The sequence below is a fragment of the Dasypus novemcinctus genome, chromosome 9 (assembly GCF_030445035.2).
Source record: "Dasypus novemcinctus isolate mDasNov1 chromosome 9, mDasNov1.1.hap2, whole genome shotgun sequence".
NCBI lineage: Eukaryota > Metazoa > Chordata > Mammalia > Cingulata > Dasypodidae > Dasypus > Dasypus novemcinctus.
This window is the reverse complement of record NC_080681.1, coordinates 71,768,965-71,792,746: the sequence shown is the minus strand read 5'-3', so window position 1 is coordinate 71,792,746 and position 23,782 is coordinate 71,768,965. Positions and strand designations below refer to the sequence as shown.

The following is a 23,782-nucleotide window of genomic DNA, read 5'->3' as shown; positions in this document are numbered from 1 at the left end:
TCAATTTATCCTCATCTCAATAGGATTTTCAAAGGTTCTATTTCCAAATGAGTTCCCACCCAGAGGACTAGAGTTAAGGCTTGAACATGTCTTTGTGTGAGACATGATTTAAGCAAGCAAATGGGGATTCCTAAAAACAAGTAATCAAAGCAAATAATATGATTCTAGCTAGCAAGAAGTACTTTGAAAGAAAAAAGTAAAGCAGTTTAAGGTAACAAATAGTGACTGGGAAGACATGAAGCTCTATAAGATGATGAGAGAAGGCCTTCCTAAAGAAGGAATGTTTAAGACCCAAATGCCAGAGGGTAGTAAGAGACCTGAATGACAGCAACAAGTGCAAAGATCCTGGGGTGGGAATGAATTGATCAGGTCAAAGAAAAAGGAAAAAGACCAGGGAAGCTGGTATGAATTAAGAATGGAGAATTCTCTGGTGTGTGTCTCTTGTCTGTCTTTTCCTTCTCAGCTCCCTGATAGTTTGTTTTCTGTCTCAAGCCCTGGTTTCATTGGATTCATAGGAATGATCTGGCATGGCAGAAATCCCAAGGTGTCATCAGTGGCAGGGAGAGGTTTGAAGGAGGCTATGCTCTGTAATTTCAGTCTTCCACACATCCCCACATTCCTACACATTCTAGCGTGATAAAACCCAGATTAAGATGAACATAAGGCAACGGGAGGGTACTTGTTCTTCCAGCCCTCTGGACACAGTTACTCATTCTTTAGTGTCCATATAGCCTAGAAAATAGACCTTGGATATGGTACTTCTCAAATGTATGGTGATTCTCCTTTATGTGTCTGCCTCCCCACCAGACTGGGAACTACTTGAGGGCAGAGCCTATCTTGTAATCATGCCTCATTCATTTCTCTTTTTTGCATTCACTTACTCAACAAATGTTTCTTGAGTGCCATCTATGAGCTAGTCACTTATGCCAGTTTTGTCTACCTATTCACAAATACAACTTTGAACAAGAAAGGCCAAGCACTTGCTCTCAAGTTTCACATTGTATTTTAGAAGAGAAATACAATGATATATACATGTATAATACCATATTCTAAATGCTGTGATAAGGTTACACACCTCACCCATCCTTGGGGAATCAGAGGAGAATTTCCAAAGGAAGTGACAGTAGAGCCAGAAACCTGGAAATGTTGACTAAACAAAGATGTGTGTTAGTATGTATTGAAGATCTGAGATGCTCAGATGGTATACAGAATTTTAGAACTTAGAAACAAAGGATTCGTGAACCCAGAGGTGAATTTACTTGTATATTGGTTGAAGAAATATAAATGAATAAATAAATGAATGCTATTGTCCACACACATGTTGCATGGGCAGCTTATATGGTATACTCATGAGTTGTAAATCTAAAAGGCATTTTGTCAATTTACCCTGACAATTCACCATCCCAAGTTCTGTCCATCATTTCCCTATAAGATGACTCTTATGGGGAGTCATCTCATTATTAAAAGGTTGCTTCCCAAATAGATTATTCAGTGATTTATTGGAAGATCCAGCTAAGCATTCATCTTACTCTAGAGATAGCCTTATCCATGGGAATGGACACATCCAAGGCCCAATGACCAATATCCCTATCTTTCCTGAGCATTGCTTAGTAGGAACTATGGGATAAATGAATAATGAAAAAAGAAGTCTTAACCTCAAGCCTATGGAGAGGGGAGAGGGGCCAGTTAGTGTGGTCTAGCTAGAATCAGTGAGCTGGCTTGGGACATAGACACCTGGGTTCTAGTCTTTGCTTTGCCACTAACTTGTGTAGTGTGGCACTGAGCAAGTTACACTCCTCTAATCTGTAAACTGGAGTAGTGCCAGTCAGCTTCCAAGATCCCTGCCAGCTCTGGAATTGTGTGTTCATTTTAGTTCTACCCTCTGAGAAGGGGGAAAGTATTAAAAGTATATGGACACCAGCTGGGCAGCCCCCTCATCCTCTCTGGCCAGCAGCCCCTTTTTGAGGGCACTTGTTCCTCCAGGGCATACTAATTGCTCCAGATGCATGGGGCCTGTCTGGGCCCAGAGCACCCTAAATAGCTGTCCTAATCTGCCATACTCCTGGGCAGGTTCTGGTTGACCACCACCACTGTTCCTGCAGGGCCATGAATGACTACACTCTCTTCTGCTCTCTGTTGATCTAAAGTGATCTGAGGGCTTGGCTATTCCGGACATAGCATTTCCTTAAATTCTACTCGGGAATCATCTGGTCTGCCAATTTCTCATCTTCCGCTTAGTGCCGTACTACTAGTGTTCAAACCCCAGTCCCTCCACTAACCACCTGCCTTCAATCAGGTTTGTTGACTTCTCTGTGCCTCAGTTTCTTCAGCTGTGAAATGTACATTTGTTTCTACCCTGGAGAATTGTGACAGTTAATGAGACAGCCCATGTGAAGTTGTTAGAGCAGTGCCTGGCTTGTGGTAAATACAAAGAATGTTAATTGTTAGTGTTTGTAATAATGATTATTCCTGTGGTCCTTCATTGCTACCTCCCTTCTTCAAATATTTTCTGTCCTGCTATTAGATGAACAGTAAGGATCCAGAGGCAAACAGGATACCATCTCTGCTCTGGGGACGTTTATTTCATTGCTTTTACTAAGTGCCTTCTAAGTACCTAATTTACCTTGTTGAATCCTCATGACATTACAGTGTATGCTTATTATTTTTCCCATTTCACAATGAAGAAAATCCAGGCCCAGAGAAATCAAGTGACATTTCCAACATCATGCTAACAGTAAATGGACAAAGTTGGAATTGGAACTCAGGTCTTTTTTACTTCAAATCCAGGGTGCTTTTTTACCACTTCATACAGCTACCACAAGGCAGTAATCGCACAGTTTGTTTTGAGAGGAAAAAAAAAAAAAAAAAGAAGCAAGAAAAAAGCAGGGAATTATGGGAATGATCATACTGGGAAATGAACTCTTCTTCTTGGGGCAGCTACCTCAAGCTTTCAGAAGGGGTGGGAAGGTTAGGCTTGAGAGCCCAGCTCCCAGCAGTCCTTGCTTCAGCCATCTGAAAAGGATCTGTCTTTAAAAGCAAGGAGCCAGAAAAAATAATTCATACTAAAAACAAACTCTGTCATGAGTCATTTGACTTTGCTTTCCTCAGAACACACAGTTTATGTCTTGGGCAGACTAAGGCTAAAGAACCATCTGATATGTTTTAGGCAAGCAAAGCCATTATTTAAGGAGCTTCACATCCAGTATGTGCCTGTTGGACCCCATGGCTTAAATCAAGGTTTGTGCTTATGGCACAATTTGTTATTTTCATTGTAGTTTTATTGATTGGGGTGTGATTGTATACTTATTTTATGAAGATGGCAAGAATTGCTTTCGTTCATGATGCTAAAGTTCTCAGGCCATGAACTAACCCATGCTATTATTATACTCTGAGTATGTGCACCACACAAGAATGTATATATGTGTGCATGTGTCCAGATGTGTGAGCACCTCTGGAAATAAGAGAGAATGAGGGAAAAGTGCTTCCAGGTGAAGTGGTTACCATTCCCATAAGCAAAAGACAGTGCCTCAGCCCTAGGTCAGAGCATTTCTCAATCCTGGGTGAATGGTAGAAAACCCAGCCCCATCTCTGCGGCAGACTTGCTCCTCTTTATATAACTGAGAAATGATAGGAAAGCACTTACAATGTAAAAATTCACACAGTGTAGAATTATAAAGTAAGAAGTGAAAGGCACATAACTCTCCTGATCCCAGAAGTAATCACTGTTACACATTTTGCATATATTCTTCCTAACCTTTTAAATGCATTTACAGATGTATATGTGTGCATATGTGGGACCATAGTGTATTTTTTAAAATTTATTTATTTTTTTAAAATATTACATTCAAAAAATATGAGGTCCCATTCAACCCCACCACCCCCACCCTACCACACCCCCACAGCAACACTCTTCCCATCATCATGACACATCCATTGCATTTGGTAAGTACATCTCTGGGCATCGCTGCACCTCATGGTCAATGGTTTACATCATAGCCCATACTCTCCCACGTTCCATCCAGTGGGCCCTGAGAGGATCTACAATGTCCGGTAATTGTCCCTGAAGCACCACCCAGGACAACTCCAAGTCCCGAAAACGCCTCCACATCTCATCTCTTCCATTCCCTGCACCCAGCAGCCACCATGGCCACTTTTTCCACACTAATGCCACATTTTCTCTGTGGACTTTGGATTGGTTGTGTCCATTGCATATCTATGTCAAGAGGAGGCTTAGATTCCACATGGATACTGGATGCAATCCTCCTGCTTTCAGTTGTAGGCACTCTAGGCTCCATGGTGTGGTGGTTGACATTCTTCAACTCCATGTTAGCTGAGTGGGGTAAGTCCAATAAATCAGAGTGTAGGAGTTGAAGTCTGTTGAGGCTCAGGGCCTGGCTATCATATTGTCAGTCCAGAGATTCAAATCCCCTAGATATATCTTAAACCCCAGCACCAACTACAATTCCAGTAAAGTAGCATGAAAGTCTTGTGGCAAGAGATCCCATCTGTGTCCAGCTCCATCACGCAGAAACACCAGCTCCAAAGAAGGTCCAACTGACATGGCAGTGAACCCCATCTCCCATGACCATAGAACCTGTGGGTCTCTTTAGCCCTCAAAAGAACCAATACCTGGGGTTGTATCTGCTTTATCTGTCTCTGAGACTCTGCTCAGGTGTGCATAAGGGCAATCCTTCTGACAACCTCCAGACTCTTTTTTAGAGACTCATAGCCATATAAACTCATTTCTTCTTTCCATTTCCCCCTTACATTAGGTCAAACAGCATTTTAAACTCCTGTTATTATATGTAGACAGGGCTATTCTGCTGGTCCGTGTTGAACCTTTAATTCAACATAGTGTATATTTTGTTCTGCAACTTTTTCTTTTCACTTAAAAGATATTTTTTGATATAATATATATAGAACTGTTTTGTATCTATTACGTACTGATAATAATTCCAGGGGCTGCAACTATAGAAGATTATTTTACCAGTACCCTAATGGTAGATATTTAGGTAGTTTCTAGTGTTTAGCTATTACAATAATGCAAAGATATCCTTGGTATGTTTATATATATATATATAAAAACATGTTTATAAACATATATATATGTTTATATGTATATATATACACGTGAGGATTTCTCTTGAAATGGTACAGAAAAAAGTGGAATTTCTGATGAAAGGATTTGCATAATTACAATTTTGTTAGCTTTGGCCAAAATGTCCTACAAAACGGCTGTCCCAGTTTATATCCCTGCCAATGGTGTCCCTGTGCCTTTGCCAACACTAGATATCATTCTTTTAACATTTTTGCCAATTTATTGGGCAGAAAATGACTGTTCATTGTTCTTTTCCTTTGCCTTTCCCCATTACTAGGAAGAGTGAGCATTTTCTTTATATCTGTTCACCACTTTCTGTCTCCTGTTAATGGCCTATTAATATTTTTTCTTCATTTTGCTATTGGGTTGTTTGTCTTTTGTCATTGATTTGGAGGAGTTCTTTATATATGAATCCTTTGTTATATATATTGAAAATTTTCTTATAATATGTCCCTTATTATCTAGCTTTCTTTATGATATCTTATACAGGAGTTATAAATTCCTATATAATCAGTTTGTAAATCTCTTCTTTTATGACTTCAAAAATTTGGGGGAATCTTTCACTATAAACTGTTTTTCTTCCTGAAGTTGTGCTTTTCAGAATGATAATGTTTTAGATTTTCATGTGCACAATAGTAAACTAAGGAACAAGGTCAAGTGTCTTATACCAGGAGCAAAGCTTAGAAAAGAATACACAAGGCTGCAGAATGGTCTCTGTTTTTGTGCAGACATTCTTGTTAATTTCATCATTAATTACAGAGAAATTCTAAAAATCCATCTCAATCAGCCACAGACAGATGACAGTCAGCAGGAAGCTAGATAAGAACATGAAACTTGAATTCCTACAGGCCTTGGGTCATATTCAGGTCTCTTTACTTGCCACACTTGCCCTTGGGACATCTCTTTGCCATTCCCAGCCTTGGTTTGTTTCACTGTAAAATGGGACTAATCACAACTTCAAAAGATTAATGTAAAATTTAAAATCTCTCATGTTTCTAGATATGGAGTAGCTACTCAATATATGTTTGTTTCCTGCCTTCTCTGATAATCCTTTTTTCCTGGATATTTAAATGCAATTGGTCATTTAAAACTGTTGGCGTCCATCTCTTCTAAAGATTTTATAGCCAAATGCTGGAGATAGAGCTTGCTCAAGAGTCTGAGGCAATTTCCTAATGATATGTGTCAGTGGGCCTAAAGGAAACGAAACACCTACTCCATTGCTCAATGCTGGAAAAATCTCCAGGGTGGCCAACCCCTTTTGGAGGAGCGGAGCTGTGGATGGGGACTGTTCCCATCCTCGTGGGTATAAAGAACTTTCTTTCAGAGCTTTTGTAGATCCTGGATTCACTGAGCCTCTTGTCTATGCAAGGATAATTCCCTCTGCTTTTGAAACCATCTGCCCTTTCCCACACCTCATCTGGCATCCATCACTTTTTTGGGTTTTTTTGAAGATTTATTTTTTATTTATTCTTTCCCCTCCCCCCCAGTTGTGTCTGCTTTCTGTGTCCATTCGCTGTGTTCTTCTGTGACCGCTTCTATCCTTAGCAGCAGCACCAGAAATCTGTGTTTCTTTTTGTTGCATCATCTTGTTGTGTCAGCTGTCTGTGTGTGCGGCACCATTCTTGGTCAGGCTGTACTTCCTTTCACGCTGGGCAGCTCTCACGGGGCACATTCCTTTTGCATGGGGTTACCCTATGCGGGGGACACCCCTGCGTGGCAGGGCACTCCTTGCACACATCAGCACTGTGCATGGACCAGCTCCACACAGGTCAAGGAGGCCCTTGGTTTGAACCGTGGATCTCCCATGTGGTAGGCGGACGCCTTATCCATTGGACCAAGTCCAATTCCCTATCCATCACTTCTTAATGCAATACTGTACTAGTGGTTGAGAGCTCAGACTCTTAAGCCCAACTGCTTGTGTCCAAAACTCAACTCTGCCACTTTTCATGTGAGGCATAGAGCAAGTTTCTTAATTTCTCTCTGCCTCAGTTTCCCTATCAATAAAATGGGAATATATTATCTATTTTATACAGTTGTTATAGGGGTTAATATTTATAAAGCATTTGGCACACAGTACGGTGTTCAAAGGGCTACTAAGAATTCATATATAGTATCTCAACTCCATTCACTGGTGATGGACTTTGGATAACATGCTTATCCTGACCTCAGGTCTCTCATTTGTAAAATGGGTATGAAAATACCTACTTCATGAGATTGCTGTGAAAGCCAAATGAGATAATATATGTAAGAGATTATAAGTATTCAATAAGTGGTGGCTACTGTGGTGACAATTATTGAAAAAGACAGCAATGAAAATGTAGGGAGTTTCCAATCCTCAAAAGCAAGAAGTTTGATAATTAAAAGAGAAGGCTTTGGGGGAAGTGGCTGTGGCTCAATTAGTTGGGCTCCCGCCTACCATATGGGAGGCCCTGGGTTCGCGTCCCCGGTCCTCCTTGTGAAGGCAGATTCGCCCACACACTGTGGAAAGCTGCTTGGCCCACAAGCACCGTGGAGCGCCACCCGGCTTGCAGACACCACAGAGCATCGCCTGGCCTGCAAGTGCCACAGAGAGCCAACTCAGCAAGGTGACCCAACAACAAAAAAAAAGGGAGACAAGCAATAAAAAAACAACACAGAAGAGCATGCAGTGAATGGACACAGAGAGCAGACAGCATGCAAAAAGCCACAAGGGGGAATAAAAACAAGAGAGAAGGCTTTGGAGTCAAACACATTAAGTTAGAATTCAGACTCCACCACTCTTAGCCCTGTGACCTTGGCCATAACCTGTCCAACATTGTTTCCTGATCTCTAAAATTGGGTTGATAATGGTGCTTACCACTAGGCTTGTTATGAAAAGGAAGTTATAATAAATTGGGCACATAGTAAGTGCTCAATGAAATTACCTATTTTTATTCCCCATGTCTCCTTTTTATCCATGGGATTTGGGGACAGATTCAAGCCCTGGACAGAAGGAATGGCAGCACAATTAGAGCCCCAGCCACAACTACTCAGAGGGTTCTAGAGCATAAGACAGAAAAGAGGATTAAAGCTAAGAAAAGGAAACTGAGGCAGAAACGTGGTTTCTATGGCAAGCTAAATGAGTGGGGTAGAGAGAAAAAAATACCATTAATGATGCCCATCAGGATTAATCTGCAGCAATTTATCTCATTTTAATTCTTAAAATTTGAGTTCTGTTGGGTAGGTACTATCATTTCCATTTTTCACATAGGAAAACTGAGGGTCAGACAGGTTAAGTGATTTACCCAAGATCACATAGCTAAAAAGTAGAGGAACTTGGATTTAAGCCCAGGTCTCTCCTCCAAATCTTTAATGATATGTTGCCTCTGTTGGGAATGACTCAGAGGCCAAGCCAGAGGGAAGGGAAGTGAGGGATCAGTATGTTTCTCTGGGAGGTGAGAGGAGGCAGAGACCAAGGGGAACAGGCCTGGAGCTCACAGACATCATGTAAAAATTTGGAATTTTTGCCCTGAAAGACAAGAGAGTGTTTTCAGCTGAGGCCATTTTCAACTGTACCCTGTGTACTAAGCTGAGAGTAAACCAAAGCACAGCCATAAATAGCACTCCACTGAATTCCCAACAACAGCCCACTGTGTTCCTTCTGTTTGGAAATGAATGTTTAAATACTCCACATGAAAATGACTGAATCTGTTACTGTTTGTGCGGTCTGGTCACGTGCCATTCAAACGAGGTACCTTGGGTTTGAGTAGAAATGCAAGAATCCTCAGATGATCAGCCATTGTGGAGTCCCCAAGGAATCAGCATCCCTGGGAGGGGCATGGCTGCCTAAGGCCACTGCTTGAAGGGTCCCATGCTTGTTGAGCAGACATGTCCCAGCCTGTTACATGATATATTTTTATTGTTATACTTTCTCTAATTAAAAAATAGTATCAAAGCAAGAAGAGGCTTTCACAAGTCATCTAGTCTAATTCATTTTAAAAATGAGGACATTTGCTTCCAGAGTGGGAGGTAACTTTCCCAAGATTATATAGGGAAATCTGAGACTGGAACTCAGGCCTTTGGATTTTCAGTCCAAAGTGTGTCTAATTCTGCCCTCCTGAATGCTTCCAATGCATTAAAAAAAAAAATCTGTTAGTGTCTCTTCAGGGCAGGACAGGGGTGTGTTAGAAAGATGAAGGGGGTCGTATTTGTTCTTGATGCTTTCTATCATCCCTCCTCTTAAGTTTTTTCCCCCGTTTCAATATTTCATCTCTCAGAACTAACTAGTCTTGTGAGCTCAACTCTTGTTCCTTGAGAACCAGATTCTCAGATTTCCAGAGTTACTGCCTGTCACCTGTTCCAGGGCTTTATTCTCTGGAAGGAAAGGCAGCAGGAAGCCCTTCAGCACATGCTCCATTGTCCCATCAGTATTCACTCACAAAACACAGATTCAAATATAAAAGTACCAAGAATTTCAAGAATCAGTAGCAGTGCTGACTCTTGAACACTGGAAAGGATGCTAGTCCAGGGTATACCTGGCTCAGCCCTACTGGATGAGTTTCCCTGAATAAAACACCACCTTCTCCAAGCATTCCTCAAGAGGGAAAGGACGAATATTTACTGATCATCTGATAGATGTTGGATCCTTTGAAGATATCACCATATTTAATCTTCAAAGTAGATTATATGAGGTAGGTAGATACTGTTATCTCCCTTTCACAAATGAGGAATTAGAAATCTGGAGAGGTAAATCACTTGCTCAAGGCCACACAGTCAGGCAATAAAAGGGTTGGGACTAGATTTGTTTGAAAATCTAAAGTATAAGTTCTTTCAGGTTGACCAAGAGAAAGTGAGATTAATATGTGAGTGTGTTCACTCACACACATATACATATATACAAATAGTGTAAGAGTGTCTAGACAGTGATGTGCCACAAGTGAAGAAAGATAAGCCTGGCTTTTAGCCACCTAGTCCAGGTCAAGATAAAATGACTCCCAACATGCCAGTAATGAACCTTTCAAAGTAATTTGCCTTCCACAAAGAAGTCTGGGAGTCACATCCCTTACTCAAAGATTCGACTTCAAAGTGAGACTAGTAGAGGAGATATTTAGGGTCATGAATCTATCGGCTAGGACTGTAGTTTTCAAATATCACTGGGGGGCCCCTGCAGGCAGGGCCAGCTATGTAACTCATTTGACCCAATGCAAAGTGAAAATGTGGGGTCTTGTCCAGACTTAGGGGACAGAGGACATCTCCCCTTTCCACAGGTCTGCCACTCCAGCAGGTCTCCAAAAGTTTTGGGATATTTTATTGGCCGTGTCTGGGGACATCCGAGCTAGGCCTTCCCTAGATTGTGTGGATGGGACCTCTTCCCCAACCACTAGCACCAGAAAGTCTTCTACCCTGCATACAATGAATAATTGTTTATCTTTCATTGTCTAGTAGATACATCTTTGCTTTGGGGAACTCTAAAGGGTTTGGTGGAGTCTGGAGACATCATACAGGAAAAGGGCATAAAAATCAAAATCCAAAGCCTGAAATTTCCTAGTTTCTTACCATCCTAGAGAGTACAGGGCCCAATGACAATCATTTCTCCAACCAGCGACAGCTCCTTGGAAGTGAAGTGAAGTGAAGTGGATCAGCAGAAGGGTGATAATAGATCCTGGACAGTCCCAGCATAGTTTTTTGTCCTGGTATCATCATTAATAACACACCCTTCTTAAAAGTGTCCTGGACTCAAAGGTGAGTTTGAGTGAAAAACGGTGTGGTCTCTCTAATAAAAGGCAGCAAGTCCCATGGTGGCTGCCATTTCCCTGGGCAGGAAGCCCATGGTGCCAGTCAAAGGGTTGTGTCTTTCACAACAGAGGTTTGGGTTGGTTATCTGCCTGGAGCCTGTAGGATCTACTCTAAATCCTGGGCTTCAAAGACCTAGTGGTGGGTGAATCTCTGTGGCTTCCAGTCCAGTGGTTTCCACCCTTATATTGTCTTGTGGGATCCTTGAGTTCAAGGCCATGCCAGTTATATCCTTTGATGAGGGAAAATATGTCAACACAATGGTCCACTGAACTCTGGGAATAAAAAGACATGCAGTACCTTTTAGGGATTGTAGCCTAAATGGTTTCACTCCAGCAGATGTGGAATGAAATATAAAACAGACAGCTGATTACTGTTAAATCTACTTGCACAAAACCAACCAGTATTGTGTCCTTTCAGCTCCAGAAATAGAGCCTTTCTCTAGAATAGACTGGTTTTTAGACTGAATTTTAGGATGGCAGGAGAGAAGGAAAAAGAGAGAGAGAGTAAATAATGAGTTAGAAGATGGACAATTCTGAAATGTACAAAGTCACTGCCATTTAATGTGGGATTGTTTCTTATTATTCCATGTTTTTGACATATGGAAATAAATCTTTGCTGGTACTGGCTTCAGATTCTCAGGTTTAAGAACTCTAGCATTGCCCTGAGAAAAGAGTTAAGCAAATCACATTCTCAAGGCCTTGAGACAAAGAACAACTCGGAGCAAGCTTGAGCGTTTGTAGGGCATTTTGGTGACATTTCTGGATGCCCTTTGTTTCCCCCTTTCAAGAAAAGCCCTTTCTTTCCTTGCCATCTCACATAACAGCTTTGGATTCTTGTCCCCCCCTTGTCCCCACTTCCCCACCCCCCAGAAATGTATTTGAACTTGCTAGGTTTGTTAAGAGTCAGGACATGAAGCATTTTTCCATGGTAGAAAAGTTCTGGCATTCCAAAGCAGAACTAATGTGGGATTTGGGAAGCTTGCCCTGTTTATGCAGTTAATTAGGGCTCCCCCAAGGCAACTGATCCACTGGTGCCATAGGAAACTGATGCTGAGGCCAGAGAAGGCTGAGACTGTGAGCACCCTGAGAGGGTGGCTGACATGTCCTCTGCACCTGTTCCCCGCTGACTGGAATCAGGACTCGAAGGAAACGAAGTCAGGGATTTGCCACACACTTGCTTGGATCCACAGACCAATTTATTTATTTGAAGCAAGTCTCAAAACACTTGGAGATGTGGGACCAGAGAAAGATTCCCCTTGGATCTGTGAAAGAATGTCTTGATGCTAATAAGAACTTTGAAGTTGGCAAAAATTGTTGTGGAAAAACTATAGGCTTTAGGGTCAGGCTGGCCTGTGCTATAAATCTGATTCTGCCACTATTAGAAGTTGTAGGATCTTGGAGAAGTTAGTTATTTCAGAGCTTTAGTTTTCATCGCTCTAAAAGGGATTAACAGTACGTATTCCATGGATATATAACAACCACTATCATTTGTTGAGCAATTACTGTGTGTAGGGAACCATTCTAAGAGCATGAACTAAATTAACTCCGCAAACCTCTATGGATTCTGTGAAGTACATTCTTTATTAGAGGTTGGCAAACTACTGCCCATGGGCTAAATCTGGCCCACTGCCTGTTTTTGTAAATGTAATTTTATTGGAACACAGCCATGCCCATTCATTTATGTATTATGTATGACTGCTTTCATGCTACAGCTTCAGAATTGGATCGTTGCAACAGAGACTATTTGGCCCACAAAGCCTAAAATATTTATGATCTGGCCCTTTACCGAAAAACTTAGCCAGCCCCTGCTTTATATTATCCCAATTTAAAGATGAAGAAAATAAGATGTAGACATTTAAGTACCTTATCTGAGGTCACAGTGGCAAATGATAGGACTAGGATTTGAATCCAGTAACCTGACTCCAGAATTTGTATTTTCTACCAGTACCGTATGCATCCTATATATAAAGTATCTAGCACAGTGTCTGGCAGGTAGGAGCTGCTTTATAAATCTTTATCATTAGTAATCCTTTGCATTCCCCCATGGCACTCCTTTTCCTTCTGCCTACCTTCCCAGGGTCCCATCTGTTCCAATTGCCTTTTCTTAATCTTCTGTCAGATTATATTTTCAATTCGGCATACTTCTGGGCAGTTTTATATTTGTTATCTCAACCCATCAAACAACTCTGTGAAGTAGGTATTCATTATCTTCATTTTAAAGAAGAAGGAACAACTCTTGGCTTTTGGGGTACCAGAAATATTTACACTTCATTTGAGGACTCTCAGACAAAATATTGCTAGGGATTGACATTTATTTTATGCTTGAAACATAAACAACAACAACAAAGAAAGAAAACCTCAGTGGTTATTTGAGAAAGGTTTACAATCTAATTGGGAAGAGAAAAACCAAAATACTGGAAGAGCAATAGCAAGTATTTTTAAAGATAAGTCCTAAGTACATCTTGTAAATAGACATGAATTCAAAGAGCTGGGACAGAATATGGAGAGGGAGTCCATGGAAGGCTTCCTGGAGACAGTTGGATATGAGCTGGGCCTGGAACGTGGGGTAGGATTTAAAAGGAGAAGCTTAGATTTGGGCATAATGAGAGAGGGGAAAGAAACAACAGAAAGAAGGCATACAAATGAAAGTGGGAATTCTCAGAGGAAAAGGCCCAGCAAATCCCTAGGAACTGCATGAAATGAGAATGAGTAAATAAGATGGTACCCATCTGTACCAGATTTTGGAGAACTTTGAAGGTCAGAGAAAGGTGTCTGAGTTTTAGAATAGTAACAAAGATAATTAATTATAACACCTAATAACACCTACTATGTGCAGGATGCGGGCCCAGGCACTTTACATAAGCCCTCTCCTTTCACCCTCCCAACTGCTCTATGGTATAGGTATTATCCTACTTTACAGATAAGAAAATTGAGGCTTAGAGAATAGCCGTCAAGTATTAATAGGAAAAGTTAAAACTATTCCACAATGCTTAGTTCAACAGTGCAGGGCTTTTGTGTTGTTACTTTTCTTATATGGATACATGTACTTGCAGTTTGTTTTTTTTATTATACCTATGCCATATAATCATAAGCTTTGCCTGTAAAATTGTTCCAGCTTGTTCTGGTGCTCTTATCAGTTATTCATGAAATCAGGCAGGGTACCATGAATTAACCCACCTGAACCTGTCTCCCACTTGCAGGCATTGGAGAACTAGGGAAGGCTTTTGAGCAAAGGATGCCATAATGAAAGGAACTACTCTGCCAACAAAGTCAGGCTGGATACAAACTGGGAAATACAGGAAGAAGGAAGTAGCCTGAACCCTGACATGTTATATGAGGCTGTGAGACAGTCTTGGAATGAGCAGCTAGAGTTCTGGTTTGGGATGACTGAAGAGAGCCCAACAATCCCATGCCAAGAAGTGAAGGGGCACAAATATAGAGAAATAGGCCCCTGACTAGTACCACTTAGTTCTTACTACTGAGATAACCATGTTCCAAGGTCAGCCCTGCACAGACAGCTGGAGGAGTAGACAGACATAGGACTTGGAATCTGGAGATTTAAATTCAAGTCCCTGGTTCTACTGCTAAAAATGTATCCTGTGAAGAAGAAGGATGAAAAGAAAAATTGTATGCTGGGTGCTAAGCTAGATGAGTTACACAGCATCTCAGATCTTCCCATCCATTCTAGGAGGTAGTAATAACAGGAAGAGTAATAGGTAACAGGTAACACAGAGTTGTATGCCAGCATTTTCTATATATTCATTTAATCACTTTATGTGTATATATTCTCATTTAATCTCTATATGTATAAACTCATTTATTCTTCATAGAAACCTCAAAAGGTAAGTGGTATTATCTTCTTTGTATGGAGAGTGACTCTGAGGCACAGAGAGGTTAAGTAATATGGCTGTGGCCACACAGCAGGTAAAGAGAGAAATTAAGCTTTAAATCCAGGCAGTTTGGCCCCTGAGTCCATGCTCCTAATCCCTTTGCACGCAGCCGCACAGAGAAAAACAGGGTAGGTGTTATGAGCCCAGTTTTATAGATGAAACCAAAGCCCCCAAAATGATAAGGGATTTGGGTCAAGATCACAAAGTAAATTGCCATGCTGGCCTTTAAACCTGGGTCTTTCTGACTCTGACCCTGGCACTCTCTCAGATCTCACTGCCCCCAACTGGTGTGAAATCAGTTTACAACCATAAACCCCCTGTTAACTCTTTATTAACACGTTATTACTACTGATTTAATACTTCTCTGATTCTATAGGAAAATGAAGGGAGTAGACTGGCCAGGCTTACAGGAGTTGTGCAGGCTCGCCCCCTAGGCATCTAGCTCTTTTGTGGCAGCAGGCAGCATCTGCTTGTTTTCTTTTTTTAGGAGGCACCAGGACCTGAACCTGTACCCCCCATGTGGTAGGTGGGTACTCAAGTGGTTGAGCCACATCTGCTTCCCAAAGAACCTCTTTGTTAAAGGTACTTTAAAACACTACACAGTATGTCACAGCATTTGAAAGGATGGCCTATGGAATTAGGATGTGGTTTCAGAATTAACTTTTGCCAGTGGCTTGCTGTGTCATTTTGGGCAAATTTTTTAACTTCTTTCAAACTCAAAAAAAATTCTCATTTATAAAGTGGAGCTAATAATATATACCGCCTTACTAGATAGTCATGAGAATTCAGTGAAATGCTATATGGAGCACATATCACAGTACCTGATATACAGTAAGTGTCCAATAAATGATAGTTATTATCAGCATTATATTAAGTATCATTTTGTGAAGTATCATTCAGATTTTCTGGAGATATTTCCTGCAGACAGTTATTTATTCAACAAACATTTATTGAGAAGCTACTGTGTGCTAGACCATACCATAATTATTGTATGTATAATTATGGTTATCAAAAGAAGCAAATGCATATTAATTGCTTATTGTAGGCCAGACATTGTTCTAGGCATTTTAGGCACATTTTTTCATTTAGTCCTGATCAAGACCTTGCAGGCAGACTTTATAATTACCATCTTAAAAATGAAGAAACTAGGTTCAAAGTGGCTAACCAGCCTCCCAAGTATATGGTCAATTATTGTGTTTGGCAACTGCCATCCTTAAATAAATGCAGATAATTCTGAGTTCAAGTCTCCACTGTTGGAAAATTCACCTTTTACTCTATACATTAGATTATTGCCTTTGTTTATGTCCTTTGTTTAGGTATGCATAAACAAAGGGATGTTCACAGGAATATTGTTCTGATCTCATCCTTATTGATAACAAATATCTGTAAGAGGTGAGTTTTTGTTCCTGACTCAACATGCAAGTGATGAGAATGGTGTGCTCTCACTTGACAATTGATGATCTATCATCATTCAGATTATCTTCTCTAATTATGTGTGACTATAAATAAAGAAGAAAGGGCAACAAGGAAAGGGTTGATACTGGACTCATCCATGGCATATTTTGCGAGTTATTTTACTTTGTTTTTAAACTAGTTCCAGTCATGAGACTTCTTTTTGGATTCATCCCTTATGCCTCTAGCCATTGAAAGCCAAGTATGTCAAGGGAAAAAAAATTCCTTCAGTTAGTGAGGTTTTATTCTGCTTCTTCTTTGGTGGTTTGAAACTAATTACAGACTCAGCTGTGCCTACATATACAAAATGAAATGAGAGTTTGAGCCAATTACTTTAATAACAAAGAGAGGAAAATCCACTTTTCTTTCCATTATCTAAAGATTTCAGGCATATGTAAGGTGTTTTTTTTTTTTATATTGAATTGTGTGAAAATTTGGTCTCAAGCCTTCATTTCCCTTTGCCTATCTAGAAACAATCTCAAGATTTGTTTCAGAAAGGAGATGGCATGCCTTAGACAGCTTCCACAGAACTAGAAGGTCTTGAAACAACTGTAGGGTAAGGGATTTTGTTATTGAAATGATAGAATATGTGTAAGTGGTTGGGGAGGGGGGTGTAATAGTATAACTCTTCATTTAAAAAAAAAAAAAGCTGGAGTACCTAGAATAAACTTCAAGATGAAGAGTTTCCATTCATTTTATTTATTTGTTCAGTCATTTATTTATTCCTTGTCGTGGCCTGGCACCCATCCCTCTCAGACTTCATTTCCTGCCCTTCTCCACTTTGCCCATGCAGCTCCAGCTACACTTAGCCTCTTTACTCTTGTTCCCTTACAAAACACACTCCCAACCTCAGGGCTTTTACACATTGAGTTCCCTCTGCATGAAACCTTCTTCCTCCATATATTTACATGGTTCAATTCTTCGTTTCCTTCAAATCTCTGCACAAATAACATTTTATCAGAGAGATGCCATTCCTGGTCACCCAAACAAACTTCCTGTCCACTCCTACCATTCTCCATACCCCTTACACTACTTGATTTTTTCCCTGAATTCTTTCATTACCTGATACATGTGTGCATATATGTGTATATATATTATTTTAAATAAACTTGCATTTTTAGAACAGTTTTAGATTTACAGAAAAATTTCAAAAGTGTTCCCATAAACCCTATACCCAGGTTCCCCTATTATTTACTTCTTATGTTAGTATGGTACACATTCTGTAATATTGAACTAATATTCATACATGATTATTAACTAAATCCACATTTATTTAGATTTTCTTAGTTTTCCCTAATATCCAATTTTTGTTCTAGGATCTCATCCAGGATACTACATTACCTTTAGTCGTTGTGTCTCCTTAGGCACCGCTAGGCTGTGACAGTTTCTCAGACTTTACTTTTTTTCAATAACCTTGACAGTTTTGAGGAGTACTGGTCAGGTGTTTTGTAGAATATTTCTCAGTTGGGATTTGTCTGATATTTTTCTCATGATTAGACTGGAGTTAATATTTTTCTGGGAGAAAGACCACAGAGGTAGAGTGTCCTTCTTTTCACATCTTATCAAGAGTACATAGGATCTTCAAAATGTTTTGACAAATATGTAATATCATGTATCTACAATTATAGTATCATACAGAATAATTTCTCTACCCCCCCAAATTCCTCTGTACTTCACAATTCAAACCTGCCTCCCCTCCTCCCAAGACAACCACTGAGTTTTATAATGCCCGATAGTTTTGCATTTTCCAAAATGCCACTTAATTAGAATCATACAGTGTGTATTCATTTCGCACTGGCTTCATTCACTTAGTAATATGCATTTAAGATTGATCCATGTCTTTTCCTGGCTCAATAACTCATTTCTTTTTGTTGCTGAATAATATTCCATTGTATGAATGTACCACAGTTTGTTTATTCATTCACCTATTAAAGGACATCTTGGTTGCTTCCAGTTTTGAGCAATTATGAGTAAATGCTATAACATTCCCATGCAGGTTTGGGGTGGACATAAGTTTACAAATCAGTTGGGTAAATACCTAGGAGCATGACTGCTGGATTATATGGTAGGACTATGATTAGCTTTGTGAGAAACTGCCACACTGTCTTCCAAAGTGGATATATCATTTCGCATTTCCACTAACAAGGAATGCTCCACAGCCTCATCAGCATTTGGTATATTCAGTGTTTTACCTTTCAGCCGTAATATGTATGCAGTGGTATCTCACTGTTGTTTTAACTTGTAGTTCCCTAATGACAAATTATGTTGAGCATCTTTTCATCTGCTTATTTGCCATGATAAATAAGTTGAGTTGTAAAGAATAAGTAGTCCTTAGCCTATGTGAGTGAAGGTGAACCTGGCAGAGGGGACGGCACCACATCAAAGGCACATAAGCCTAATAAGGTCTATGTCAGCCAATGTGCAAAATGATTTACTTGTCCTAGCTCATGTGATGTTTAATACACCATTCAAGGCAGGCATTATTAACTCATTTCACAGATCAAGAAACCAGGCCTCACACAGTTTAAGTGACGCGGCAAAATTGCACCAATCGTGAGTGATGGGGTAGGTCTGTTTGAGCTCAAAGTCCACTTTCTTTCTGCTGCAGATGACTAAAGCATGGCTCAGAGTCTAACAGGGGAGCCAAGCATACACACAAACAGATCTTTATGATACCAACACTCCTTTTGAATTTGCTCTATTATTGTTGTTTTTTCTTTAAGACTTCAACCCCAGAACTAGCAAAGTGAAAATCAGTACTGCTTTGCAAATGCCCACAAACCACTGGTGGGAGTTTCGTCAAAGAAGGCGGGAAAGAAAAATAAATGTGGGCTTCTGCTCTTTAAACCTCAGCCCAGTGAGGCAGACTTTCCCGTAATACTTCAGGCTGCTTCAAAGACCTATTGTGGAAACTCTCCAGATGTGTGTGGAAAACCTCACTGGGGAGCTTCCCAGTGAAGAGGCCTTTTAAGCTTGAGCTGAGATGAAGGAAGTTGACGTGATGAGTCCTACCAGGTGGCCCATTTTCTGAAGGAGACCAGATTCCACCATAACCTTAAAAAGATGAGGGGGATTAGCTAGTTCGGATTCCATTGTGGAACAGTGTATCTTCTTTGATTGCAGAAAGCCTGGTCTTTTTGCTGGGGTGGGGGGCAGGGGGCATTCGTCAAATGATTTATCTACCTGTGAATTGTTAGTGACAGCCAGGTCCTTCCTCCAGCACATCTTGTGAGGGCTGGGAGGGATTTCAAAATTGGAAAAAGTACAAGTACTGAATGATCTGTGCCAGTTCCTGCAACGATGCCTCTAGCAGTCTGAGAGCCAGTATCCTCCTGAGTTTTGCTCTAATACCCTGCCCTGAATCCCTGCTTAAGCTGTCTGTCCAATACCCCATCTTTCCTAGGTTTGAGACCCCCATCTTCCTCTTCCTAGAGATCCAATTTTAAATCTGGCTTACCCATTTACTGTATCATCTTGGACAAACTAACTTCATTCACTGAACCTCAGTTTCCTCATCTGTAGGGTAAGGGTAACAGCAGTACCTACATCATCACATTGCTGTGAATATTATGAATTACTGAGTTGATGCTTGCAGAGCACCCAGCATGGTGCCTGGCACAGAGCAATAATTTGATATATTTTCATTGTAAAGGAAGTCAGGGGCCGTCCCCTTTGGCCTTCAAATTTTACTTTGGTAGCTCTTTAAAACCCCTCTCTGCTGTGTACATAGGCACTTAGCTAAGTATTTTGACATCACAGTGTATTTAGGGGAAAGTCCTTTTGGCTACAGCTAAAATTAGCCCTCTCTTTTGCTCCTCTGTTTACCAGCCCCCTTCCTATTTTAACTAATTAGAGGCATTGACACTAAGAAACACTTGAGAAAAGTTGGGAGAACAGCTGGGAGTTGTTCCAGATACCAGCAGCTGCTCCCTCTCAGCAGAGACAGAAAAGGATGATCCTGAGAGGGGTGAATAAAGAGGGGTCCTGCCTCAGAGATGAAGGAATGTCAAAGCCCAGCCCTGGATGGCAAACTTAGCACTGTCCCACCTTCTGCTGAAATAGAAGGGAGGACAAAGAGAGCAATGGGGATAAAGAGAAAGGGGGTGGGATGAGGGGAGGTGGGAAGGAATTAAGGAATTTAGCTAGTTGGTTAGTTATAACTTAGTTATTTTGTGCAAGTCACTGTCACTCCCACCTAGGTGACTACCATACTCTTCATACTGGTCCCGGGCTCCAGGCTTTTCTCCTTCCGGAGCCAGAGAGGCCACATGGAAATGCAAGTCTCACCTCCAAAAACTTCCACATTGAATTTAGGAAAAATTCCAGAACTTATCACATGGCCCGTAAGTCCCTAGGTGCCCCCCCCCCCGATGTTTGCTACAGCCCAGTCGCACTGGCTTTTGTCGCACTGGCTTTTGGTCATTCCTCCATGTCACCAGGTCTTTCTCTCCTGGAACCGGATTATCTGGGTTTAATCCGAGCTTTCTTCCCTATTAGCTGTGGGGCCTTGGGTCAGTTCAGCTCTTTGTGCTTCATATTCCTTATCTGAAGAATGGGGACAATAACAGTCATTGCCTCACAAGTTTAATGTAAGGCTTAAATGAATGAATAGTTATTAGATGTTTAGAAGGGTGACTGGCACATGATAAGTGCTCAGTAAATTTTTATTGTTATTGTTATCATCATTATTATTTCTATAAGATTACTCTTGGTTGAAAAGCTTCCTTCTTCTCACCCCCCAACCCCATGCCCACCGCCACCCTGAAAAAAACTGCTCTTGATTTAACCCCTCTTCACCTGTCAGCTTAAATGTCACTTCCTGGGAGAAGTATTCCCCACTCTCCCAACCTGAACTAGTGTTTCTCATATAATATCCTACACTATCATTGTACTTCCCCTTCACAGCATTTAGCATAGTGCATAATTATAGAGTTTTTGTGAATATCTGTCTCCCCTACAAGACTTAAAGTTTCATGAGGCAGAGACTATGCTTACTTTGTTCACAAGTGACTCCCAAAACCCAAAATAGTAATCAGCACATAGTTGATGTTCAGTAGATATGAAGGGAAGGAGCAAGGAAGGGAAAGAGGGAAAGAGGAAGGGACGGAAGCAGGAAGAGGGGAAGAAAGGAAGGAGAAAGAAGAAAGGGGGAAAGGAAAAGAACATTACTGGATAAATTTTTTTAAAAAATGCTTAAAAAGCCCACTCTCCTTGGGATCTAGTGCTGTCCCACTTCTTAAGACATCAGTAGTTGCAAAGTATTTTCTTGCCTCCTGCTCCTATCAAGGCTCACCTATTCTGCTTCCCAGCCCTTTGGGGCCCTGCTCTAGACTTCCCTATAATGTAGCTAGCTAATATGATAAACATGTCTTCTAGTGTGTTAGTTGATTCCACTAATCCTTTCTCACTGAACACAATAAAGGGATAAACAGTAATCTTCCAGATATACTGTCCTACCTAAACTTTTCATGAAGAAAATTCCGGTAGAAACTCCCTAAATGTCATAGGGATAGGCAAGTGTTTCAGCATCACTGGTTCACTCAGGAGATTCCACCATAAGTCCCTTTCCCTAACACTGAAGGACTCTTCAAAGACATGTCATGACAGAATTTGGGGGTCAGAAGGCTTCTCATATGGCCTCATCTTTGCCAGTTCTCTGACTACACATAAAAGTTCTACGGCATTCCACTCCATATGGAATGTTTTACAGAAGACTTCAGTCTTATATAACAAATGGGCTCAGAGAAAGCTACCATGGAGATACTAATTCCATAGTACTTTAGCAAGGCTTTTTTTTTAAAAAACAAAATATATCTCATTTCCTAACAAAAATAGTTCTTAGTTAAATGAACTTGTAAACCAAGATGTCCCCATTTCAAAATAAAAACAACATCCCAGATCATAGAGATATTTACAGAGTTACATTTATCTAGCAACATCCCCAGAAAAAATAGATTTCTTTGAGGAATCTCCTAGAACTTTGGTTTATATACCAAGATTTTAATCAAAGATTGAACAGTCCTAAATATAATCCAAAGTCTTTGCCTACCTTTTAGTAGTTTCTGGCTCTGGACAAGTCCAGTACTTATCAGTTCGCAATTGTCATTCTCAAGAGGAGTATCTTCCCTTCCTGAGAACGGTGGTTCCAAAAGGAGGAATGTTGGAGTGTACTGAAGCTCAGAGCTACAGCAAGACACATGCTTTTGACATGGAGCAGAGAACTTCCTGAGCTACCTTAGAGGGACCAAGTGCCTGGCTCATTATCACAGCTTCCTCTGATATCATCAGCTCCACCTTCCTCCCTATCTACTGCATCCCACCTGGGTGGGATGACCCTGGTGTCCCCATTCAGCTGGCTCAAGCGACATATGCCAAGAACCTTTTCTGGGCCACCTATGAGTTAGGAACTGTTGGGAGGCAGAAGACTGAATAGGACCCATAATTCGTTATGCCTGACATCAGATAAGGCATCTGCTATTTCCTACAATCCAAGGAAAACTATATAAAGTACCAACAGAGGAACACCATGTACAGTGGGAGCCAAGAGCAGGGAAAGAGCAAGTCTCACTTGGGAAATCAATGGAGAAGATGTCAGTTTAAGTTGACTATTCACTCATTTAGCCAGTCACCAAATATTTGAGGGAGCAGCACCAAAAATGCTAGGCCCTGTGCTTCATCATGAATTACAGACATAGACCCTACCCTGAAAGAGTTTATGGTCCAATGGTGAAGATAGATAGTAGAGAACTAATCCCCCATATAACCAGCATACTTCTTGTGAGGGTTTAAAGTACAGGTGTGGGTGCAATGGGAGTGTCTGGACAGGATTCAAGATCTGTAAAATGTATTCCACCCTTCTACAGTGAGAGGCAGAATAACATGGTGGTTGAACCACCCAAGTTGAGGATAGTTGGGAGGTACAGGAGAGATTTGCCCTGGACAAAAGTATTTTATCTCTGATATATTGCCAATGTATGTCATAAAAATTCACACCACCACGTGTGCTCTCTCTCTCAGTATGGTGCTGTATTTAAAATATGACATCTTTGGGGAGTGGATGTAGCTCAAGTAGTTGAGTGCCTGCTTCCCATGTACAGGGTCCTGGGTTCAATCCCCAGGACCTCCTAAAAAATGCTTATGGACCTTTTTAGCTGGTTTTACTACTATATTTTAATTCTCTACTGACAGTGCACTCCCTTCATTGTCTATACCCCAAGTGCACAGCTCTTACTACCCTGCCTATAACAGCATGACTGAGTTAAACAGATGGACTCTAGAACCACAATGTCTGGATGGGAATCCTGGATTGAGCATTTGCTAGTTAGATGATCTTAGACAATTACTTACTTACCCTACCTGTGCCTTGTTTTCTCATCAATTAAATGGAGATAATGGGCTGTTATAAGGACTTAATGAGTTGGTACATGGGAAAGCACTTAGAACTGTGCTGGCATATGATAAGTGCTGCATGTGTGGTGCTATCCTGTAAATATTAACTGAGAAAACACATACAGACATATATTTTCTGGGTTAGACTGAAGCAGCTCATTTTTAAATATTTAAATAATATGTCCCTGAGCATATTTCTT

General features: G+C 40.8%; 1 protein-coding gene across 8 annotated transcripts in view; it reads left to right on the top strand.

Annotated features, from left to right (window-relative positions):
- Positions 1-23,782, top strand: part of FGGY (FGGY carbohydrate kinase domain containing) — a 531,195-nt gene that overhangs the window by 473,905 nt on the left and 33,508 nt on the right. The gene's annotated exons all lie outside the window — the stretch shown is intronic.